The sequence below is a fragment of the Dermacentor andersoni genome, chromosome 1 (genome assembly GCF_023375885.2).
Source record: "Dermacentor andersoni chromosome 1, qqDerAnde1_hic_scaffold, whole genome shotgun sequence".
Taxonomy (NCBI): Eukaryota; Metazoa; Arthropoda; class Arachnida; order Ixodida; family Ixodidae; genus Dermacentor; species Dermacentor andersoni.
The window spans coordinates 1,855,538-1,880,820 of record NC_092814.1 but is presented as its reverse complement, the minus strand read 5'-3'; the positions used below and the strand labels follow the sequence as shown (position 1 = coordinate 1,880,820).

Below are 25,283 nucleotides of genomic sequence, written 5' to 3'. Positions count from 1 at the left end.
CGTCTTCTAACTGCGCCAGAGCAAACCGATTGTTGAGTACTACATACGTATTGCGCGGGCGTTAAAACTAGAGAAACACGGGATTGAGACGCGACCAGCCGCAGTGTATAGGACTGTACGTACGTAAGTTTACAGCACCGACTTTTAATTTGGAGTGAATAAGGGACACACCACGAGTGATTTGTATGCGGAGGTTAACACATGAATGTAAATGCGCTGTATAGGACTGTACGTACGTAAGTTCACAGCACCGACTTTTAATTCGGAGTGAATAAGGGACACACCACGAGTGATTTGTATGCGGAGGTTAACACATGTGCATTAATTAGCGGTGGTATAGAAAAAGAAAGGGGGGGGGGGAAGCGGAGTGCGGCGGGGATTGCTGAGACAGATGCTCGAAAGCATTTCCGCGCAAGTTTTGTCGGTGTACTCGACGAACTAAATGCCGCATTAAAGAAATTGTGACGAAATGTTGGCATGTGCGTAGTGGCGCAGTTTAAAATGTGTCCGAGAGTAAATCCGTAAAGAACCGAAGCGTACCATGTGTAAAAAATGTGTGAAAACTACAGCTGCAAGCTTATGTTATGCAGCATTGTCCAATGTCGAGATATTGTTCTTATGAATGTAGCACCCATCGCCCTTGTACACATATGTTCTGGCTTCGTTGCACTATCATCGAGGCATTGATCGAGGTTAATAAAACTATACCCACAACGAGTGCGTCGCCCTGGTTTCGGTTTCGGTTTTCGCTGCCATTCGTGATAATAAACCGTTTGTAAATCGTACTTTTTGTTGGCAATTCTTTGGACAGAGAACGAAAACGAAAACTGGCAATTAAAATAAGCAATACGTAAAATGTTTTAAACGAAAAACTGTTTCAACATTCTTTAAAGTAACTCTAACATTCTAAGGCTCTAAGCGCCATCTGTTTCCGGTAGTCAAAATGTGTCATGGCGGCTTCCTGTCAATTGTATGTGAGCGTGGACGTGAGCGTAACATGGGAGCTTCGATGGTACATCTAAGCTTTCTTGGTTATCCCAAGCTGTTCCTTATCCTTCCGCGTACTAACTCTTTCTTGTATCCAATAGAATACCGAATAGAGATCGTATAGAAGCTCAGAGGCTGCACCTGTCATTCACATAGACAGGTAAGGTAGCTGTTTGCGACCACTTTCAACTCATCTGGGGCGCACATAATTTTTTTTTTGTGTGTTATTTATGCATGAATAGGCATCATTTTTCACGCCGCCTGAAGTCCTCGCTAAAAGTACGCTTTAAATGCTCTGCACGCCTTAAATTGACACCCATCTGTAACGTGTTTGAGCCGTTATTTATAGCCCATATCTTGCGGACTACGATTTTAACCTTATGCGCACTACCGCCCTTTTGTTCTGTTCTGCCTTTGACATCTTCATCATCATCATCAGCCTGGTTACGCCCACTGCAGGACAAAGGCCTCTCCCATACTTCTCCAACAACCCCGGTCATGTACTAATTGTGGCCATGCCGTCCCTGCAAACTTCTTAATCTCATCCGCCCACCTAACTTTCTGCCGCCCCCTGCTACGCTTCCCTTCCCTTGGAATCCAGTCCGTAACCCTTGATGACCATCGGTTATCTTCCCTTTTCATTACATGTCCTGCCCATGCCCATTTCTTTTTCTTGATTTCAACTAAGATGTCATTAACTCGCATTTGTTCCCTCACCCAATCTGCTCTTTTCTTATCCCTTAACATTATACCCATCATTCTTCTTTCCATAGCTCGTTGCGTCGTCCTCAATTTAAGTAGAACCCTTTTCGTAAGCCTCCAGGTTTCTGCCCCCTACGTCAGTACTGGTAAGACACAGCTGTTATACACTTTTCTCTTGAGGGATAATGGCAAACTGCTGTTCATGATCTGAGAATGTCTGCCAAACGCACCCCAGCCCATTCTTATTCTTCATTATTTCAGTCTCATGATCCGGATCCGCGATCACTACCTGCCCTAAGTAGATGTATTCCCTTACCACTTCCAGTACCTCGCAACCTATCGTAAACTGCTGTTCTCTACCGAGACTGTTAAACAGTTTTCTGCAGATTAATTTTTAGACCCACCCTTCTGCTTTGCCTCTCCAGATCAGTGAGCATGCATTGCAATTGGTCCCCTGAGCTACTAAGCAAGGCAATATCATCAGCGAATCGCAAGTTACTAAAGTATTCTCCATTAACTCTTATCCCCGATTCTTCCCAATCCAGGTCTTTGTATACCTCCTGTAAGCACGCTGTGAATAGCATTGGAGTGATCATATCTCCCTGCCTGAATCCTTTCTTTACTGGGATTTTGTTGCTTTCTTTATGGAGGACCATGGTTGATGTGAAGCATTATATCTTTCAGTATTTTTACATACAGCTCGTGTACACCCTGATTCCGTAATGCCTCCATGACTGCTGAGGTTTCGATTGAATCAAATGCTTTCTCGTAATCAGTGAAAGCTATATATAATGGTTGGTTATATTCCGCACATTTCTCTATCACCTGATTGATAGTGTGAATGTGGTCTATTGTTGAGTAGCCTTTACGGAATCCTGCCTGGTCCTTTGGTTGACAGAAGTCTAAGGTGTTCCAGATTCTATTTGCGATTACCTTAGTAAATACTTTGTAGGCAACGGACAGTAAGCTTATCGGTCTAGAATTTTTAAAGTCTTTGGCGTCCCATTTCTTATGGGTTAGGATTATGTTAGCGTTCTTCCAAGATTCCGGTACGCTCGAGGTCATGAGGCGTTGCGTATACAGGGTGGCCAGTTTTTCTAGAACAATCTGCCCACCATCCTTCAACAAATCTGCTGTTACGTAATCCACCCCAGCTGCCTTCCCCCTTTGCATAGCTCCCAAAGCATTACTTCTTCCGGCGTTACTTGTGGGATTTCAAATTTCTCTAGACTATTCTCTCTTCCATTATCGTTGTGGGTGCCACTAGTACTGTATAAATCTCTATAGAACTCCTCTGCCACTTGAACTATCTCATCCATATTAGTAATGATATTACTGGCTTTGTCTCTTAACGCATACATCTGATTCTTGCCTGTTCCTAGTTTCTTCACTGCTTTTAGGCTTTCTCCATTCCTGAGAGCATGTTCAATCCTATCCATATTATACTTCCTTATGTCAGCTGTCTTACGCTTGTTGATTAACTTCGAAAGTTCTGCCAGTTCTATTCTAGCTGTAGGGTGAGAGGCTTTCATACATTGACGTGTCTTGATCAGATCTTTCGTCTCCTGCGATAGCTTACTGGTATCCTGTCTAACAGAGTTACCACCGACTTCTATTGCACACTTTTTAATGATGCCCACAAGATTGTCGTTCATTGCTTCAACACTAAGGTCCTCTTCCTGAGTCAAAGCCGAATGCCTGTTCTGTAGCTTGATCCGGAATCCCTCGATTTTCCCTCTTATCGCTAACTCATTGATCGGCTTCTTATGTACCAGCTTCTTCCATTTCCTCCTCAAGTCTAGGCTAATTCGAGTTCTTACCATCCTATGGTCACTGCAGCGCACCTTGCCGAGCACGTCCACATCTTGTATGATGCCAGGGTTTGCGCAGAGTATAAAGTCTATTTCATTTCTAGTCTCATCATTCTGGCTTCTCCACGTGCACTTTCGGCTGTCCTGCTTGCAGAAGAAGGTATTAATTATCTGCATATTATTCTGTTCTGCAAAGTCTACTAGTAACTCTCCCCTGCTATATTTAGTGTCTATGCCATATTCCCCCACTGACTTGTCTCCAGCCTGCTTCTTGCCTACCTTGGCATTGAAGTCGCCCATCAGTATAGTGTATTTTGTTTTGCCTTTACCCATCGCCGATTCCATGTCTTCATAGAAGCTTTCGACTTCCTGGTCATCATGACTGGATGTAGGGGCGTAGACCTGTACGACCTTCAATTTGTACCTCTTATTAAGTGTCGCAACGAGACCTGCCACCCTCTCGTTAATGCTATAGAAGTCCTCTACGTTACCAGCTGTATTCTTATTAATCAGGAATCCGAAAACATCTTCAGTACGACCTAAATGTGTTTCACAGCTGTGATTGCCTCAGTGCGTATAGAAGCAACGAAGTGATGCCAAATACTTTTGCAGAATAACTGAAATGTGGGCAAGTTCATTCGGATTCATGATTATGGCAGATTTGAACCCAACACTGTGTAACACTACTACACAGACTGGCGTTTCGGGTAGTCGAGACAAAATTCTTATTAAAACCTCTTTGAGATTTGGCAAACTGTTAGCTAGGTGGGATAAAGTAATTGTGATTCAGAATAGTAGCCTCAACATTGAGCACAAAGCAAGAGGTGAGTTTTTTATTGTGATCATTTTCTACAAGCATGCACATTAGCCTTACAGTAGTACGAGCATCATTGTAGCACATCTTTCCCTGTATAAAAAGGGTCATGTTGCTTACTGCTTAGTTGGTGTTATGCATTGTCCACTTCTATGGTGTTGATGCCCAGGATCTCTACAAAACGGAACCTCTTTGGTACAGTCTTGTGGCTGCTTGTGTTCTCCCTTAGCCAGAGACGTGAAGGGGGGTTCACGGTCACTGACCAAGTCTGATGTATAACCCGACGTTTTGGAACTGCATACGGGCTCCTTGTTCACTGAGTTGGACAGGAAATCGTCGTCACTTATGTAGCCAGCACGTGACGTAACAAACATGCGTAAATGGCAGGCATAGTCCCTGGTGTCTGGTTCATCGTAGCTGGCGTTGATTGAATGATTAGCGATTCTAGCAGCCGCCGGGATGACATGTTCTTTTCTTTGGCAACAACAGTGGCATTGTCCCAGTCAATCTTGTGACTATGTTCCTGCGCATGTTTGGCAAATAATAGTCGTGTGACTATTATTTCTTAGATCACATTTTCTTTTTTTTTTTTCCCGTTTCCATGCCTGATCAGACGAACTTTCGTCGAACCCTTGATTATGTAGCCAGAGGCAGTGGCACTGGTTGTGTCCTGTTTGAGATGAATGGTCCTTTTGTCCGTCTCTATCCACTATGACCTGGGCTTATCTCCTGGCTGCTGAAGTGTGCCTGCATTTTCCAGGTCAACTACTCGGACATTAATGTCTGGATACAAATTGGGTAGATCTTGCATGCCATGCCCAACATCAGAGTAAGTTTTCTGTTTCTGCCAGCACTTTTGCTCATGCACTTTCATTTTCCTCCGGTCCGGGAGTAGTGGAAAGAAGCTGTCTGCTGTAGCTTGAAGTGTAGTCCTAAGCCTTCGGCTCGTAAGCATTTGCACTAACGAGGAGCTATATTTCAGAAGGCTCAGTCTATAATCGTGTCTTGTAGGCATCACCTGACGTCTCAAGGGAGTTCTTGGATAAGTTTACAGTGGCTTCTGTGAGATCACTGCGGTGTCGGTAGTGTGGACTGCATGCCATTTGTTGGAATTCTTATGAATTCTGCGAACAGCGAGCTGCGCCCTTTTCCAAGCTACAGTTTGTTGTGGTTCACGGCCACTACACTATTGCACGCCTTGTGAAAACAATGAGGCATTGAGTCACAACCACAGGTCCTGTCAAACTAGCCAGTACTAGCTCAGGATACCCTTACTAGTATTTTGTTATGATGAGCCACTGCACCCCTCCAATAGAAAATATGTCCATGGTGAACTTCTGTAACAGCTTTTCTCAGAATCCCAGTTGCAGGAGTGTCACCCTTCTCTTAGCCCTGTGGTGCTAGCATGCATGACATGACTTGAAGACATTTGCTGTTTGTATGTATTTATGATGCAGTACTTTGTCGTCTTGCTAGGCATTTATTGATTCCAAAGTGGCCTTCAAGTGAGAAGTGCTGGGTGGGTAAGCTCCTGTAGCTTCTTGGGCGCGATGGTTTTGTTGCCACAATGTCAACATGACTTGGACTACATCGTCCTTGTGAAGCCAGAATTCTTTCAGACTTTGCAACACCTTGGCCAGCTCTTTCAAGTGAAGATGCGAAGTTGGCAGCAGCATTAATCTAGTACTTGTTCTTTCTTCAGTTCTTGTAAAGAAGGTGGGGAGAGGCAGCATGCATAGCCTTCAATCTTGGTAGGCCCTTCTGGTGCCTGTTATTCTCCTTCACATGAGAACTTGACAGTGTATCAGCTGCAGGAAAGTCTTTACCTAAGATGTACATTACGCCTCATAATGTATCAATCATGTGTGCATTTTATGATTTGGGAAACAGATTGTTGCCCCATTTATAGAATTTATCTCAAGCTTGCAAGAAAGAAAGCACTTCTTTCTATATCTAGGCATAGCCAGGCATTCTGTCTCTGCAAAATATCTTGAGGCGTATCTAGTAACATGTTGCCCATCGTCTTGCTTTTGGCTGAGCACTGCAACTAGACCACAGCACAAAGCATCAGCTGTGATTAGCAGCTGGTTTCTCATTTTGAGGAGCGCCAGCCAAGCACTGGATCTGAAGAAAGTATTTCTTTCCATTTTGAGAATTCTTGAACCTGTGTGGGTTCCAGATAAACCATGCTTTGAAAACAGCATGCTGGGCAATGGGTGTAGTGTTTGTCATGTTAGGAGCGAATAAACCTAGATAGGTGGTCATGCCCATTAGCAGCTGTAGTTCTGGAGGATGGTCTTGGCATGTCTGTGACAGCTTTGAGCTTGTTTTCGTTCATGATATGCCCCAAGTAGGATATTATTGTGATGCCAAACTTACATTTCTCTTTGTTGATGGCAGCTCTTGCCCAGTGGGTGCCCTCAAATGTACTGCAGAGTTTGTTGTGTTGCTGTTTAGTTGAGCATCAACTGATAACCTCGACCATATGACAAGCAACACATGTAAGTTCTGGATGAATATCATTCATATACCATTGTATTTGATCTGGGGCACGCCAGATACCAAATTGCATGAGCAGTTAAAGTGAAACCAATGGAATGGTGCTGTAAAGGTGGTCAAGAACTTTCCGTCATTTCTCAGGGATTTGCCAAAACCCTGAATTTGGGCATCAATTTTTCATACACCAAGCTGTGACTCGTAGTATCTGAAGGGTATGCTCTACTGCAGGAATTGGATATGATGCTCATAGAACTTGCTTGTTCAGTTTTTGTATAATCCATAAAAGTGTAGAGTGCTCCTGATGGCTTCGTCACCACTACCATAAGCGTGCACCAAGGAGTTGGCTCTGTCATAGCTGTCGTAAAACCAATCTTAAACCTGGAGAAGTTTGGCTTTTGTCTTCTATAAAAGTAGCCATACAAAACAGTGAAATATTAGTCCAAAGGACGCAGGCTTGAGTTTCAACATTGTCATGCAAACTGCGCAGAGTATTTGAGGATGCGGCTTTGAATCCCCTTAACCATTAACATTCTCAATCTGTAAGCGCTCGACTTCACCTTCACAATCACCTCTGTGACCTATTTAGCAAATTTATTTGGAAATAGCAGCATTCTGCCTGATGCACGAGATGGAACTTGATGTTGTGCTAGTCGCCTTACACAGTGACCACAGTAACTTGGAGATCACCACCTTCTTGAAATGTCACGAACCACATTGTTTTCAGGTTGATACAAGAAATCGTGTCTAATAATCATCTCTGACAAAAAGAAATAACTGATGCCCGTGGCAAGGTGCCATTCAAGTGGTTGAGTTCCTCCGGGAGGTAGGGGGTGATACGAGTGAGAACCCTCAAAAGCCGATTATGGCCTTAGCCAAGCAGCCCTAGGTGACATAGTAAAGCTTTTTGGGCACGATGTCATTAGGCACCACCCTATGTAATTTATTTGCTTCCACAACCCCTGCATGGCTCACGAGTGTCTGGTGGTAAATTTCTGAAGCCACATCAACCTCAATGTAGCATTCCTAGTTCCGAACACTTCAATCTGCATGCCACTATGTATGGCAGGTGTTACTGGGAAGGAGACTGACGAACAGCTACACATAGATAAAAACTCTCTAAAGGCTGTTATTGTGAAAACACTGCCCAACATCAACACACGCTATATGATACAAGAATGTTGCTACTATGAAAGATTAATTCAGTCAGTAATTGAAGATGAAGATGGTTTTACTCAATAGCCTTATAAAAAATGGTAAAAGAAAGCTAATAAATTTGGAACTCGTGTTTCAAATCTTGTCTGGAAAAAAAATCATTATGTCTTCAAATATCTCACGCAGCCGCTAATCCTGTTCTACTTCATCACCTTCAGGTATGCTAGAGAAGTCTTTCTCGTCATTGGGCTCCAAAATGTAGTTGAGCAAAAGGAGTAGACCTAGGTGGCTGACAGGATGGCTCTTCTTTAAGTGTGGTGCATAGAAAAGCATGCAAACATCTTCAACACTGTAATGAGCATTAACTGTTAGGGATGAAACATGAAAAACCCCAGGGAAATCATTTAGGTTTGGTGGAAATGTACAAAATACACAGAGGCTAAAGACAGTGAAGGAAAATGAAAAATGCTTGTGTAAGCTTCTTCAGCAGTGCGTTTGTTGCCTGTAGACAACACCAGGTAGAACTTGGAAAGCGACCTTCACCCTGAGTTGACGTCAATTCTGCGTGCAATTGGTGCATATTGACACAAAGATGTGGGGCTCCCGCACCGCAGAACGGCGCGCGCAAAGGTCGGCGCTATGAAACACGAAGTGCGTAAGCTACACACTCTTGTTCTGGCCCCCTATTAAAGAGAAGCGTATATTTTGCAAGACTCCATCTCCAATCTGCGTTACATTTTTCTGGTGGAGGTGCGGGGTACGTGCTACCACTCCCAGATCGAACACCGCCTACAAACCCAGTACGAAGTCCGGTCAAGCTGACTACTGTGCAAGTACGGACAAGCTGCCGACTTCAAGGACTGCCGCCTGAGCATGAGCCTCTACGCAGTCAAGTAAGAAGGACGAATACATCGGTTCCATCTTCCTCGACCGCGCCGACCGAGGTCGTCCTCAACCAGCCACGAATCCCCACGTCCTTTCATGGGGACACCTTTGAGGATGTAGAGGACTGGCTCGATCACTTTGAGCGTGTTGCAGAATTCAACGGCTGGACTCCAGAGCGCAAGCTACGGAACGGCTACTTTGCCCTCAAGGACTATGTGTGGACATGGTTTGAGAATCGTGAAGCGGGGCCCTATCGACATGGGACGAATTCTGACAACAGCTAATCGGCACATACGCCAGCTTCGATCACAAGGAGCGAGCTGAATCTGCAATTCAGGCGAGAGTACAGAGGCCGAATGAACGCGTCGCAATGTTTCTCGAAGATATATGCCGACTTTTCCGACGCGCGGATCTATCCATGCCAGAAGAAAAGAAGCTCAGGAACTTGATGCGCAGTGTCAAGCAAGAGTTATTCGGTGCCCTAATATGCAACCCACCAAAGACTGTTGCAGAGTTTCTCGCGGAAGCCGTATCAGTGGAAAAGGCACTGCAGCAGCGAACAAGGCAGAACCGCGACGTGTCGACCCTATCGCATGACTCTCTCGCTATACCCCTGGACAATACCGACGCCTTGCGGGAGCTCATTAGGTTTATCGTTCGAGAGTAGCTTCAAAATCTTCAGGTGGCTCCAGCATCGGTACAGCGGCTCGATCTGGCTGAGGTCGTCCAAGAGGAAATCAGGCAGTCAGTCGAAGTCCCAGAGTGAAGCGAGACACCACAGCACGAGGTACGGCAGCCACAACCTTGCATGTCGTATGCGGAAGCAACGTGGAGTTCGTATTTTTCGCGATGTGAGCGACGTCCCGGACTTTCATGGTGTGCACGCCGTTGAACAAGCAACTGGCGACTTCAAGCCTCGCCGCACGCCATTCATGGCTGAAACACGACCACCCCGCAAGAGCGACGTATGGCGCACCGCAGACCGGAGGCCCTTGTATTTTTATTGCGATGAAGCTGATCACCTCTACAGGGCGTGTCCTTACCGTCGAGCTGGGCTCCTTGGATTTTCACTGAATGCACCGTGCCCGTGCAATGGTGAACGCCCCCTGGAGTTTGAAGCATACCTCGCAGAGGCCAGGACCTTGTTTGCTCCACGATTCTTTAAACCCCGGTCACCGTCACCCGCCCGAAACTGGTCTTCCAGCCCCCTCCTCACATCGAGAGCAACGGGGCGTCGCTCACCCAGCCCTGCCTCCCAGGAAAACTAAGTCCAGCGACCTGCGCAGGTGAGGTTGCTGACGTTGCGAATGCTGAAGATCCACTACGACGACCGCGATATGACGTAATTGAGATGCAGAGAAAGCAGTGTAGTTCTGTGTCAGTATCCTGCGACGTACGAGTTACCATAGATGACCACGAAGTCACGGCGTTAATCGACATGGGTGCAGACACGTCTGTCATGAGCCAGAATCTCGCGTGTATGCTGAACAAAGTTTCGACGCAATGGACCGGAACTCGGATTCGTACTGCAGGAGGGCATCTCATAACTCCAATGGGTCGGTGCACGGCACGAGTCAACATGCAGGGCTTCACGTACATCGGCGACTTCGTCATTCTTCCTGAATGTTCAAAGGACCTTATACTCGGCATGGATTTCCTTGAGGCGAACAGTGCCATCATCGACCTGCAAGAGTCTAGAGTCAGCTTCACGACTACGCAAGCCATGGCGAACAGTAATGACAACGACCGTGACATCGCGCTTTGCGTAACTGACGATCACATCACATTGCCACCCAAGAGTAGCGTGCTTACCCTTGTCCGATGCGACATGGAGGACGCCGCCGAAGGAATTGCTGAGGCAAACATGCCCCTGCTTCTTGAGCGCCACATTTGTATAGCCAGAGGGCTTCTTCGGGTGCAAAACAAATGTTCAGTCATTTTGCTAACAAACTTTAGCAACAAGTATCGGCATGTACTGCGACGAACGAAATGGCTGAACTGAGCTCATTTCCTCGCGAAATCACTAACGTTACTGACATTGCCACATTGGAAACCGCATCGTCTCGGCAATCTGGGTTACCCAGCCTAAAAGAACGGATTCACTTTAACGCCGCTCTGCCAGACCATCAGAAAGACCGTCTACTGAGTCTTGTGAATGAATTTGTGGACTGTTTTTCAACGTCATCCAAAGTGCGGCGCACGTCCATCACAAAGCACCACATTATTACGGACGAGTCTGCACGTCCTGTCTGTCAGCATCCTTACAGAGGGTCTCCAGTGGAAAGGGAAGCGATCAAGCATCAGGTGAAAGAGATGCTCCAAGACGACGTGATCCAGCCATCCACCAGCCCGTGGGCCTCCCCTGCAGTGTTAGTCAGAAAGAAAGACAACACACTACGCTTCTGTGTAGATTACAGAAAGTTGAACCGTGTCACCAAGCGTGATGTTTATTCATTGCCACACATCGACGACGCAATGGATCGTCTACAACATGCCAAGTTTTTTTTTTGTTGGATCTTAAATCAGGATATTGGCAAATCGAAGTTGATGAACAGGATCGTGAAAAAACAGCATTTGTGACACCTGATGGGCTTTATGAGTTCAGAGTTCTCCCCTTCGGTCTCTGTTCCTCACCTGCCACCTTTAATACCACCAGCATACCGTGCTTGCTGAACTCAAACGGCAAACCTGCCTCGTATACTTGGACGATGTCGTCGTGTTCTCGAGCACGTTTGGCGAACATCTCACATGACTCGAGAGTGTCCTCACTGTGATCCATACTGCCGGCCTCACCATCAAGCCTGAGAAATGGTACTTCAGGTTCCAAGAGCTCAAATTTTTTCGCCATGTCGTTGGTCCTCAAGGCGTCCGACCAGACCCCGACAAGTTAGCTGCCGTCGCTGAGTTTTCACCACCCACAGACAAGAAGGCTGCCAACGCTTCCTTAGTTTGTGCGCATATTATGGGCGCTTCGTCAAGGGCTTCTCGAGAATTGCTGAGCCTCTGACAGGGCTTACATGCGACGATGCGCCTTTCATTTGGGCGGATGAGCAGCAGCAGTCTTTCAATGAATTGCGCGTTTGCAAGAGGCCCCGATACTTGCTCATTTCGACGAAGACGCTGACACTGAAATTCATACTGACTCCAGCAATGCGGGTCTCAGCACTTGTGCAGTGGCAAGCTGGTGCGGAACGCACCGTTGCTTATGCAAGCCGCAGTCTCACCAAGGCTGAGAAAAACTACTCAACTACTGAAAAGGAATGCTTAGCGGTTGTGTGGGCAATTGGCAAATTCTGACCCTACTTGTACGGTAAACCCTTTAACGCTGTCAGCGATCAACCACGCCCTGTGCTGGCTTGCCAACCTCAATAGATCCTTCAGGCAGACTAGCCCATTGGAGCCTGCGCTTACAAGAGTATGATATTACAGTTGTCTACTGATCTGGCAGGAAGCACAGTGACGCTGACTGTTTGTCACGTGCACCACTCTCTACGACCTCATCGGACCCTGACCATGACTTGCCATTTGTCGGCGTTATCGACGCCATAAAGATGGCTGAGCACCAGCGCGCTGACGCTGAGCTGCTGCCGCGGATCGAACACCTCCAAGGAGTTGAAGGTGTTTTACCCCGCTCGCTCGTGCGCGGCTTATCATCATACTACTTGTACAACAACGTCCTTTACAGGAAAAACTGCGGAAGCGGCCCCAATACGTACCTCCTTGTCGTGCCATTGGCACTACGCCACGACATTTTGCGAGCCTGCCATGATGAGCCATGTGCGAGACACCTGGGATTTGCCAAGACTTTAGGCAAGGATACGACAGAAGTATTACTGGCCCCGGCTTTATTCCTCTGTGCAACTGTACATGAAGACCTGCCGCGACTGTCAGCGCCGCAAGAAAGCACCAGTTAAACCGACTGGCTTTCTCCATCCTGTGGACCTTCCTCAAGCACCGTTCCAACAAATAGAATGGATCTACTTGGACCGTTCCCAGTGACCTCTTCGCGCAACAGATGGATAGTCGTCGCTACCGACTACTTAACCCGGTACGCCGAAACTGAAGCTATTCCGCAAGCAAATTCATATGAAGTGGCCAAGTTCATTGTACGCGACATCGTCCTACGACATGGTGCACCGTCTGTTCTCATCACTGACCGCGGTACAGCATTTACAGTGGAACTTATGCAGGATGTTCTCCAGCTGACGCATAGCTCTCACCACAAGAGCACTGCATATCACCCTCAAACCAATGGATTAACGGAACGTCTGAACAGAACGCTGGCTGATTTGTTCTCCGTGTATGTCGACATAGAGCACAAGACGTGGGACGCGATCTTACCCTATGTGACTTTCGTGTATAACACTGCTGTACAGGAGACTACACAGTTTACGCCGTTCAAACTTGTATACGGGCGCCACGTCAGGTCAACACTTGACGCCATGCTACCACTGGCTGATAATAGCCCTGACACCCTTCGATACAACTAGGGTAGACGCGACATCCATTACAATACCGGCGGCTGCGTGTGGGTCTGGATGCCTGTCCGCCGCCGTGGACTCTCAAAAAAGTTGATCCGCCGGTATTTTGGTCCTTACAAGGTTACACGCCGCCTCTGTGACATGACCTACGAAGTGGTCCCCTACAGTTCTGACCCCAGTTCACTCTGTCGTCGTCCTCCCGCTGAAGTTGTTCACGTAGTGCGCATGAAACCATACTATGCGCATACGTGAATGCCGAGATGCACCTGAGGAGCTCCATTTCTTATGTCGCTGAAATAACTTTTTGACGCGACCGAGACGGTCGCTTTTCTCATGGGAGGCAATTGACACAAAGATGTGGGGCTCCTGCACCGCGGGACGGCGCGCGCAAAGGTCGGTGCCACTAAAGACGATGAAGTGCGTAAGCTGCACGCTCTTGTTCTGGCCCGCCATTAAAGAGAAGCGTATATTCTGCAAGACTCCGTCTCCAATCTACGTTACCATATAGTCCTTGTCGGGTGTACAATTAAACTTTATATTGCATGTTTTACATATTACTCATCTGATGTCTTAGCAGCATAGGTTTTTCCTCTGCCTTTCTTGTAAAAAAATGTTTGGGAAGTGCGCAAGTGCATCTACTTTGATTTTTTTTGTGCATGGCACATGTGCTGTTGGCTTGGAACTGATTCACAATATTAACAGCCGTAGCGTTCAGGGCCCCATGTCGCTGAAAATCCAGCAGTGGTGTTGGCGACCTTTTTCATGAGAAAATTAATCCCAAACCATGCATCCCGATTCATGCAGGCCCTCCACGTGGCATATAGGCGTTACTGAACGAATTAAAATTCTCAAAGTAGAATGTGTGAAAAATTCATAAAGTATGACTTGCACACAACCTCGAGACATGATAGCGTTGGATTGTAATTTGAATATGCGAGAAAAGATAATTCTGTTGTGCAGAAACTCAAACACAAACCCCTTTTCCAGCTGCCATTTCAGGTCTGTCTTAGGAGTGGCACACCCCAGAAAGCTCGCCTTCGTGCATAGCGTTTGCCACCAGCATTTCCAGGAAAACATTACAGAAGCATAAGCTGCAGCTGCCCGGAAGCGTGAGAAGCAGCCAGGGATCTTTTAATGCTATCGTGTTCCACTCTTAAAGGCGCAGCTTAAGTGTCCTCCAACCTTTTTTTTTTTTTTTGCTGTTTGGGGACAGCCTTCTTAAAGGTGTTGCTTCGTTTCCTTTCTGCTGTAGGGCGAATGTAATATCTGCTTTGAACAACAGCAAAGCCACATTTTGATTGCACTTGATGCTGGCTGCACTAGTGCGGCATCTCTCCTGAACACTATCCAACAGTTCACTATGATGTTATCACTGAAATAGAATACACAAGACACCTTCGTGTACCACTTCATCTACCTCGAAGTAATATGCCATAGCTCTATGATCATATCCTTAACATCCACTACTTTCTTGGATTCATTTCAGATAGCTGGAATGTACAGACTAAAAAAGCTCGGAAGCGCTTGCGCTCTTTGGAGAATTTTGTATGAGCATTTTCAGGCTGTTCTGGTGACACTAAAAAATACTGGCTCTCCTGTAATCGAGAGTGGATGTAAGCACGAAATGGCTGCCAACAAAGCAGATTGATTGTAGATGATACTAGCCACAATCTTAAAATGGGTGTAGCGTACATTCCCAACGGCACACCCCACCCCACCGCACCACGCAACTGTACATTGGTCCATATGGAAGCAAGTTTCCTGTCAAAGACAGAACCCCATTGCAAGTCTCGTCTTGGTCCACCAGATGCGCCGTGGACCTCGCGGACTGCTGGCATTGAAAAGAGCACAAGCAACTGTGTCTCAGTGCCAAAAAATGACAATCAAATGTACAGTGCCTTGTATCTGCCTCTGAACGTCGCTATTAGAAGTGACCAATAAAACTTCAGCGTACTAGAAGTTACAGCTTGAGTGATATTGTGAGCAAATATTTAGAACTCAGAAGCAATATTTTTTGTAACATGTTTGGGAAGTAACTAGCATATGTATTGCAGTCTTGACTGTTTGCCCGGATGAGCTGGTTTGAGTGACAGGATAATGACTCTGGCTTTTGGTTCATTGAAGGTGGCTGACAACAGGAGCTAAAAGCATTTCATGCTTAAAATGTCTGCAGCAGCGGCACTGTTCGGTTAGTCAAGGACCTCATTTCATGGCCCTCATTCTGACACCTTCGAACACTGTTTCTGCCTTTGTAACGCTTCCTAGAATTTATCCTTCAAATTCTTATGTGAAAGAACCATGCATCAATTTTGGCGTATTTCTCAAACTGTACGAGCAGAATTGCTGCTGATTTCATAAATACAACCTATAAATCAATACAGCAGAATTGTTAGTTGAAATATGTAATCCAAATCAAGGAGCCATTCTCAAGACGATGTTCCCGCTGGCACTGATGCGTGGCATTCCTGGCGTTGGTGAAACCTTTATTCTACATGATAAAGCATGAAACATTCACACGTGCTCTTCTTTCCTTCTTTTTTGAGCTTTGCTGTTTCAAGGAGCTTTGCCCTTTGAGTGGCAGCAGCCCGATTGACATAGCTTCTGACTCACATATTTAAAATTTTTGCACAGATTGGTCAAGGAGTAGCCAGATTTTGAGAAGTACATCTTTAGCAGAGTCTATAGGTGCTGGCTTTTGGTGTGGAGAGACAAGCAGCTTCATAGCTTCCCTCCTGTCTCTTGTCATTGTGTCAGCAAACTGAAATGAAAACTCTCGAAACAGTATATTTGCTAATGAGGAATCTTTGCAAGGCACATTGTGAAGCGCATGCCGATGAATTGCTTCAACCTTTTACATTAAACAAATTATGCCATGTGCTGTCGAGAGGCAAATAAAGCTGTTCGCTTTAAAAATTAACAATAATATCCGCAGTTTGTGAAGTGATTGAGATATTGTTACCCAGTACCTTCAACAAAGATGTTATGGGAAACAGTGCAAGGAACTAGCATACTTACACTAATTGCAGGTATTTGGCGGAGTTGTATGGGAGACAAGATAGCCAACCAATTTTCCTCTAATGCATGTGAGCTTTGTCATCCTCATGGTGTAATGTAATCGTTTCAGGTAGCGGATAAAGAATGTGTGGCAACATGAAATGGCCTTTGACGACACAGGCGAGTAGTGGATGCCACACTTCAGTTCTAATTAAAGTTACATCAGCACAGAGCATGTATGCTACGACCAAGTTGGGTCCATACTTTGGATTAATGTGTACAGTGTCACTCTCTTCTGCATTGCAGAAGATGGAAGCCAGTGTTTCTTTGCTGTTGCCATTTCAATTTAGTATATTTTCATGTTTTCATGCTCTGCAAAATACAGCCAGAGGTTGCACGGTCTTGAAATGAAGACTACTTTTTGTGTTTTCAAGATAAAGTTTTAGCTATAATAAACGGAATTTCCAAAAAACAAATTTTATGTTTGGCCTGCCTTCTTTTGGGTGATCAGACATGGGAGCCATTGAGGCATCATGGCTCATACGTGCTCCATTTATGCTTGAGAGGTGTGTGCACAATGCTCCTTGCATGTTGAAAAAAAAAAAAAAAATGGAGACCACCCATAATTGGTGTTGGTTTGCTTTCTTAGCCACAAGTGTTATCTGAAAATATAGCTGGTTTTTGTTACTCTTTCTGGCGGTGCGTTTTAGATGCATAAAAATTATGATGGATGTGCATGTTCAGTGTGATTGCAGGAACGAGAAACTTTACTAGAAGATCCTTTGCAAGAGATGCAAGTGCTTGCCCATTTCATGAAAAAAAAAAAGGCTTTGTTTTCATTGTATACAGTAAGCTAAGGGTCAGGCGGACTTGATCACAAAAGCAAAGAGAGAAATTGGTTGACAGAGAAATGCAAAGCCTGCTGACCACATCGTAACTGTCTAGCGCATAGACAACACCTGCATGTTGGCCAACAGCATGGGAAAGGAGAAGGGATGGAAAGATGAAAGAGATTGCCATGAAGCACATGTGGTGAAAAGGAGAATGAAGCAAGAATTGGTAGCATTCAGAAAAAGCTAGATATTCTTGAGAAAACTGAAACATTGGACAAATAATAGCAACCTTTATCAAGTCTTACTGCCGTATTCAGCAATACATCTTGAAGCTCATGCTTGACTTGATATAAATGACGTATGGTGTGAATGTGCCCAAGATGCTCATTGCATTGCTTATGGTGTGTTCACGACAGGCGTCATTTAAATCGAGTCAAGCATGGGCTTCAAGTTAAGATGCATTTCTGAATACAGGGGTTAGTGTTATGGCATGGTGAGGCTCTCTGGAATGAAGACATCATGAACTAGAGAATAGATGTGCCCGTGAGAACCTACTTTTACGTATTATCGCAGACATCTGAATCACAGGAGCAGTCTGAAGCATGTGGTAGGTTTGTGAAGAATTTCCGAGAAACCTGCATGGGTTTTCTCTGTAACAGTTTGCTACAATCGGGTGTATGACTCATTTTACATTTCCTGATCACCTTGCATATTTCCGCACAATGCTTTCGTCATTACTGTTCAGATTCATTACTGTTCAGTGGTTCTTGTTTAACAAAATGGAGTCATGAGAAAAGAAGGAAAAAGGGAATTTTTAGGCACTGAAAAGGCAATACAGGCATGAATGTCAAAAGAGGCACTTGTAGACAGGATAAATGCAAGATTACCTAGTTTACATGGCCATAGTTTGAGCTTACAAAGAAGGCAGAAGAAGGATGCGAGGAAAAAATAAGCATTTCGTCTGAGGTTCCTCTCATTATGAAGCTGTTTACAATGATGAGAGCTAAATACAAAAAGTGTGGTCCTAATGAACGGACACGTTCTCCCAGTTGCAATTCATAGTTTAAGTAAGATTTTGAGGGACTTCAATCGCACCTCAAAAAGAAATCCATGATCAATAAACAGTGCAGAAAGCCAGTATAACAGTTTTCATTGACAGTGAGTTGGCCCTAGGATATGATCCAGTTTGCATCTTCAATAAAATGGCTATTGATTGGCTACTATTGATCTGTACAATAAGCGCAGCACGCATACAGAACAGCACACAGTCCCATTTATGCCTTGGGCCTCACTTATACCATGTTAAAATTGTGGAAATACAACAGATTCATAAAGCCAGCTCTCTTTATCACCTTATCTTAGGGAGGGACTTGTCGATGTTACAGTGCAGAGCACGAACATTTCCTTAGGAGAAGGCTTCCAGTTATTTATGTATATGGCAGAGGTTCATTACCTCTTGAAAACTGTTCTGCATAACACTCGTGCTTCTTCACACATCTGTCACGATCCATCAAATACGGGATAAGTTGGGTGCTGCAGATAAATGGTTCCTGCAGAGCCTAAAGCTACAGCATCAATAGGTAGCTAAATTTTCATTCTTGATGTTTGGTCCAGTTCTCTGAAACATACACATAGAACTGAAACTGTTCAATCTGAATACCAATATTAAATGTGTTATTTTGGGGCTTCAATGATTTGCTGAAGTTGATGGAAAGTGAAGGACTGTATAGAAAAAATGGCTGTAAGGTCAACTATCATCTGCGCATAACCTTTCAGATACTGCACTAAATATAATCTAAAACACATGAAAAGTTTTATAGAACAAAGTACAGCCACACTGGATCACGCTGGCATCATTATCATATGTCACTGGTGTGGCACTTCACAATGTGGGAACCACCATGGCTCGTACAATGCTCCGAAGGATACATTGCAATAGCGCAACTATGCTCAATGGCATTTGAACTGTTCCTTGCAATTTACAACTTCTAGCCATGCACTTATTCATTTATGACTTGGATGGTCGTGAAGCCTAAGTGCTTTTCTACCTAGCAATACTGCAAGCTTGTCTGCTGACACTAGCTGCACAAAAGAGCAACAGTAGCTTGTGCTCCAGCAGAACTTGAGGGCGGATTACAAGTTCTTGCCACACTATAGATGAGAAATATGAACATACTCCTAAGCTTCAATATCTTAGCTGGTGTAAAGCTGCAATACAGGTACTGCACTCCCTTAATTGCACTGCTTACAGCTGTCAAACTATACCTCTGGTGCTATGCACATTTTGGGGATGGCAAGAAGTTCCACTAGACAAGGTATCAACCACACAGGCATCTAAAACATTGAGTTAAGGGTGTTTAAGACTGACTAAACACAATTTGCCACTTGGCTTGGATCTCGATTCCTTTCCCCTCTAGTGTCATTGACTGAAGAACCACAACACTGAGGAGTAAAGTAGCAATGCTTTGTTGTTTTGCCAGTTTACTAATAGCAAGAAACTGCGCTCTAGCACTGTAGCATAATGAAAGAACAAAAGGTCAAGTATATTGAGCAAGCTTGATCAACCAGCTCTCCAGTAGTCTGGGCCCCACGTCGGAGGGTATCGTCGTATGGTGTCATGACTACAAAAGTGCGTGAAGCCTACTAGAGGCTGCAGTTTCAGTAGAAGGTAGGGGATAACCCCTAATTAAGGGTAAGCCTTTGCTTTTGACAATGATCGGCCAAATTTAATCACGATTTCCCACTTCTCCGCCGGTGCAGAAATGCCATCGTCCTTTTAAGATTGGCCACATTAAAAAACGTACGTACGTACAGTCCTTTACACTGCGGCTGGTCGCGTCGCAATCCCGTGTTTCTCTAGTTTTAACGCCCGCGCAATACGTATGTAGTACTCAACAATCGGTTTGCTCTGGCGCAGTTAGAAGACTATCGTCGTCGTGCTCTTTGCGCATAACAAACGCGTCACACACGCACACACACAACTCGATTGTGCAACGCGCTGTTCCACCTTGTATCGCTTCGTTCGTGGTCGTGCTGTTTGCGCGAACAAACGCGTCACACACGCAACTCGATTGCTCTGCGCACACTAAACGCCAAAACGCGATGTTCCACCTTCGTTCGTGGTCGTGCTATTTTGCGCATACACCTTCGTCACACACACACAGCTTCGATTGCCGTAAAACGCGCTGTTCCACCTTGTATCGCTTCGTTCGTGGTAGTGCTGCTTGCGTGCACCCTGTCGCCATAGAATAAAGACAAACTTTATGCTGTCGGTCCGGCGAGTTGGCACAAACCCTGCGCTAGCGCATACTTCTATGGGCCTCGCGCGCGCGCGCATGGGGACTAGGGCGTTTCAGGAGCTAGGCGCGTTTTTTGCACGACAACTAGGGACCTAGGCTCCCCTAGGGCGAAAAGTTACCTAGATACATAGTTCCCTTTGGTGCCGCGGGGGCGGCACTGCAGTCGACCGGCTGCACAGGCGAGCGAATGTAAATGCGCACCCCCGGCCACGGAGCAAGAAATATTTAGGAGTGGAAACTCCGCTGTTTGCGGCGACCTGTAAAGGTCACAAGCCCGCGGATATATTTTCATGCTGGCGGCACCTGGCGACATGGGAAGAAATTACCGCCGTTTCGGTTGCCAGGGCAACCGGTTGAGCGTGTTGCTCCCGTTCGGCCGCGCGCGCCTGACTTCTACCACGGAGTGGCCGGAGCCGCCGAGCCGCCTGCCGGGCGCTGCTTTTTTTTTTTTTTTCCCCGCTGCGGCTTCTACGACGCGCCGCATGGTGCCGCCACTGTATACGGTAGCGTCGGCGCATGCAAGAATTGTGACTTTATCTGATCGCCCGCGCCCGCTCGCGCTGACGGGAGTTTCACCTCCTATATGTCTTACTCCGTGACCCCGGCCTCGTCCCGTGGGACGATGCAGCCTGGAACGGACCACTGCCCCGACAACCGACCCGATTCTAGACGGACAATGGATGGACAACCCAGAGACTTATTAGACAGGAAGATTACCTCGACGCCGCCGAACCCGAGCTTTTAGCGGGCAGGGGCAACGAGGAGGCCACCATGCAAGACCCACAACGCGGACCACAACGCGAAGAAAACCAAAACTGGGAATTAGCCATGAGTAAACGCCAGAGGAAACGCCAGAGAGAAAACGAACGGAACAACCCCGGAAATTCGCCACCGGCCGCTCAGGGTGACCTCGGCGGAAAAAACCTGGCCAACACTTCGATAAAAGCTGGCACGCCAGCTGCGTCAAAGCAGTGCGAGAAGGAGACGATGCGGCGGCCCAGACTGAGGCTGCCTCCGCTCCCGAAAGACGACTTTAAGATAATTTCGAGACCGAAAGGACTCATTGTGAGATCGCTGCAATCCCACCAAGTCGCCCGGGCCGTAGTGGCGGCAACCAACTCGAAATGTAAAGGTGAAGACTTGATTATCAGACTTCGCAACGGCTCGAACATCATTATTGTAAGCACAGATAACGAGGAAGCGGCCCGATACGTGAGACGCATCACCCATCTCACGTTCGGGGAACGCACCCATGAAGTAAACGCTTACGTGGCAGTCCCCGAGGACACCCAACGAGGGGTAATTCACGGCGTAGACCCCGGAACATCGCCGGAGGAACTCAAGGCCATCCTACGGGTGCGGACTCAAGGAGTCACGATCCACAGCTCCCGCGTGCTGGGAAAATCAAAATCCGCCGCCATCACCTTCGACGGCCCCATAACCCCAAGGCAAGTCCTATACTACGGAGGAGAGATGTGGTGCTACCCGTACCGTCCGACGCGGCAGATTTGCTACATTTGCTGCCAGCAAGGACATCGATCGGACGTTTGTCCGCACCCGGAGACCAAGGCCTGCAAACTATGCGGGACGCAGAATCCGGCAGAAGGACACCAATGCACACTCAGGTGCCTGGTTTGCGATGGCGACACGCAACCGGCACGAAAGATTGCAAGCTGCGACTCAAGACAGCCGGAGAGCTGCGAGGGCGACCCCCTCAGAAAGGCCAGCGGCAGAGCCGGAGCTGATGGCGACGCCCGAGATGGTTCAGCTCGGAGGGCGACAGGGGCCGATCCCAGAGCCCCAACGGGGCCGGGTACGACATAAGAGTTTTCTACAAGAATTACTAGAGGGAACTCTGGCGCTAGTGTCTACGGGAGCTGCAATGGGAGCGGTTGTCCCAGCATGGGAATTATGGGAAGTATATGGATTTGCCTAAACTTCGTCCTTTTGGCTTCAAACGGCATTGTGACTTTGTTAACTCGTCATTTTCAACAGTATATTGCGGAATAAATAATTAAATAAACATCAATAAAATTGCCCGACGGCAGGATTCGAACACAGGGACTCTAGCACAGAAGCCTGATATTGAAACCATTAAGCCACGGACGCACGTATCGACAAGCGAATGAAACGCCCTTATGAATTTATCGTGGGCATGCCAGTGCCTTGAGACGCTTGGCGGGTTTCGATTTGGCCACCTGGACAAGGTTAATCGTTGCAATTAATAGAAACTGTACGCGTTCCCGGCGTCTTCTGCACTTCGAAGAATATAGATTGCGCCGAAATATACGACAATAATATTTATATAGCGTAATATACAAGCCACAAGAACGTCTGAATCCACAAGCACGAAGATCAGACAAATCCATGTACTTCCCATCATTCCCATGGTAGGACAACGACTGCAGCGCCAGAGTTCCCTCTAGTAATTTTGTAGGAAACTCTATGGGGTACGAGGACCAGTCGCGGAGCCGAAGCAGGGGCCGGAGCCGAGGACGGAGTCAAAGCCGTGGCGGACCCAGGGACGAGTCCTTCCCACCCCTGGGGAAGCAGAACGGCAGCCCGGGGCAGCAGAAGCAACAACAACAGAAGAAAGGCGGAGTCCAGGTGAGCTGGGGAGCAGGCCCTCCCAAATCATTGTTTCCGCACTCGGGTCAAAACAACCAAACAAACAACGAAAAGAAACTAGCTGAGGAAAATAGAGCACTCAAAAAAGAACTTGAGCTCTGCCGAGAAGAAACGCGGCAGCTAAAAAAGAGAATAGACGACCTAATAAGGGAAATGCAGTTGCAGAGGCAAGGCGGGAACTCACCGGGGCGAACGCCGAGCCCGCTAGTAGAGCAGACCACACAACAATCAGAAGAACAGAGTCTTAGAAACGAACTAAAAAGCTTCATGCATACAATGCAGAATCAAATGTTACAAATGCAACAGAAAATAGCCTTGCAAGACCAAAACTTCCGCAGTTACGTAAAAAACCAAAACACACAGAGAACCACTAATGACGCCAGAGACAGGCTCTTTAACGAGAGAAGATTCGGACCAGAAAGCCAAAGTAACAACAACAACAATAAATCATGGCAGGACAAAACAAACTAGAAATACGGCAATGGAACTGTAGGGGATACCGGCGAAAGCAGGGACTCCTACAGCAGTACATAAACACTAGAGACAAACCACCAGACATTATTATGTTACAAGAAACTAATACAACACCCGCCCTAAAAGGATACACGTGCCAGGAGAGCGGACGCACCGCAACCCTCATTAGCAACAAGATAGTCACCATAGCACACAAAGGAATTGAGAACACGAAAATCGAACACATAATAACCGAGATAATACCCAAAAGCACAAAGCTAAAAGCACATTTATAGTCAATCTATACAGTCCCCCTAGGCAGAAAGACGGCGACTTCGGCAAACTCTTTGCAGAAGCAAACATGCTAGCAAAGTCAAACACCCTAATAATTGCGGGGGATTTCAATGCTAAAAGCCCGAGCTGGGGATACCAGAAAATCGAAAAGAAGGGGCAGCAAATATGCATTGCGGAAGAAAACACAGGCTGAGACCTCTTAACGGACAAAAATCAGCCAACGCGCCAGGGTAATAGCGTTAGCCCAGACACCTGCCCAGATCTAACATTTGTTAAAGGAGCAAAGCAGGCCGAGTGGGAGAACCTGCTAGAGAACCTAGGCAGCGATCATTATGTACTGAAAACCACAATCGAAGCGGAGAACGTAAAAAGAAAAATCGGCACAGCCCATATCACAGATTGGGACGCCTTCCGTAAGCACAGCGAACAACTAAAAAGGGAAATCACCTCGATAGAGGAATGGAGCTCCAACAACTAAAACAAATACAAGAACTCTACACACAGGAAATAGATAGAACAGAACAAACACCGGAGGTGGACCGGCGGCTACTCGGGCTATGGGAGGCAAGACGCGGGCTCACAAAACGCTGGAAAAGACAAAAGCTAAACAGGAAACTCAAGAAGAAGATAGCAGAGATCACAAAGAAGGCAGAAGAGTACGCAACACAGCTGGCCAGGCAAGGGTGGCAGCAGTTCTGCAGCTCACTGAACGGCACGCTTAGCACAGCCAAGACGTGGCGCATACTAAAAGCCCTCATGAACCCAAACAAAACGAAAACAGAAAGCGGCAAAGCAATCCAGAAACTGGTCCACCAGCACGAAGGCTCCGACGAGGAACTATTGGAGGCAGTGCGTGTAAAATGTTACGGCAAAGACAATCCCAAAGGCTACGACGGGGAGTATCTGGGGACAGAGAACCCCCACATGGACAGACCGATTACAAGATAGGAAGTTTACGCGGCAATTAGAGCGACAACCAAAAACACAGCCCCGGGCGCCGACAAGATCAGAAACTCCCTAATACGCAACCTCAGCGACGAGGCGATAGATCAGCTCACAGCATACCTCAACACACTGTGGGCAGAGGGCACGATGGAATGGAAGCACGCTGTCGTGGTGATGATACCTAAACCCGGCAAAAAGCTTCAGATTGAAAACCTGAGGCCCATCTCCCTCACCTCGTGCCTCGATAAACTCTACGAAAGGATAGTCACCAGAAGAATCCAACACCACCTGGAGGACAAGGAGCTATACCCGCACAGCATGTTTGGCTTCCGGGCGAACCTGTCAACACAGGACGTCCTTCTACAGATAAAAGAAGAAATCATAAACACGTCACCCAGAGCAGGCGAAAACGTTATCATGGCCCTAGATATCAAAGGGGCCTTTGACAACGTTAGCCACGAAGCCATCATGGATGGACTGAACAACGCCAACTGCGGCAAGAGAAT

The 25,283-nt window shown here is 46.6% G+C and overlaps 2 long non-coding RNA genes across 4 annotated transcripts in view; one reads left to right on the top strand and one right to left on the bottom strand.

Moving 5' to 3' along the window:
* Window positions 1-20,653, bottom strand: part of LOC140215533 (uncharacterized) — a 192,684-nt gene extending 172,031 nt beyond the window's left edge. The window contains exon 1 of the long non-coding RNA XR_011892385.1: window positions 20,270-20,653. This is a non-coding gene — a long non-coding RNA (uncharacterized lncRNA). The remainder of the gene's footprint in view (window positions 1-20,269) is intronic.
* On the top strand, window positions 953-16,916 carry LOC126543973 (uncharacterized). Of its 3 annotated transcripts, XR_008608348.2 has the most exons (3): window positions 953-1,012; window positions 1,089-1,147; window positions 14,319-16,916. It is a non-coding gene; the product is annotated as an uncharacterized lncRNA (long non-coding RNA). The 3 variants fall into 3 exon arrangements; XR_011892384.1 differs by having other exon boundaries at window positions 959-1,147; XR_008608349.2 differs by lacking the exons at window positions 953-1,012; window positions 1,089-1,147 and adding an exon at window positions 3,207-6,815.
* Window positions 20,654-25,283: the final 4,630 nt, after the last annotated feature.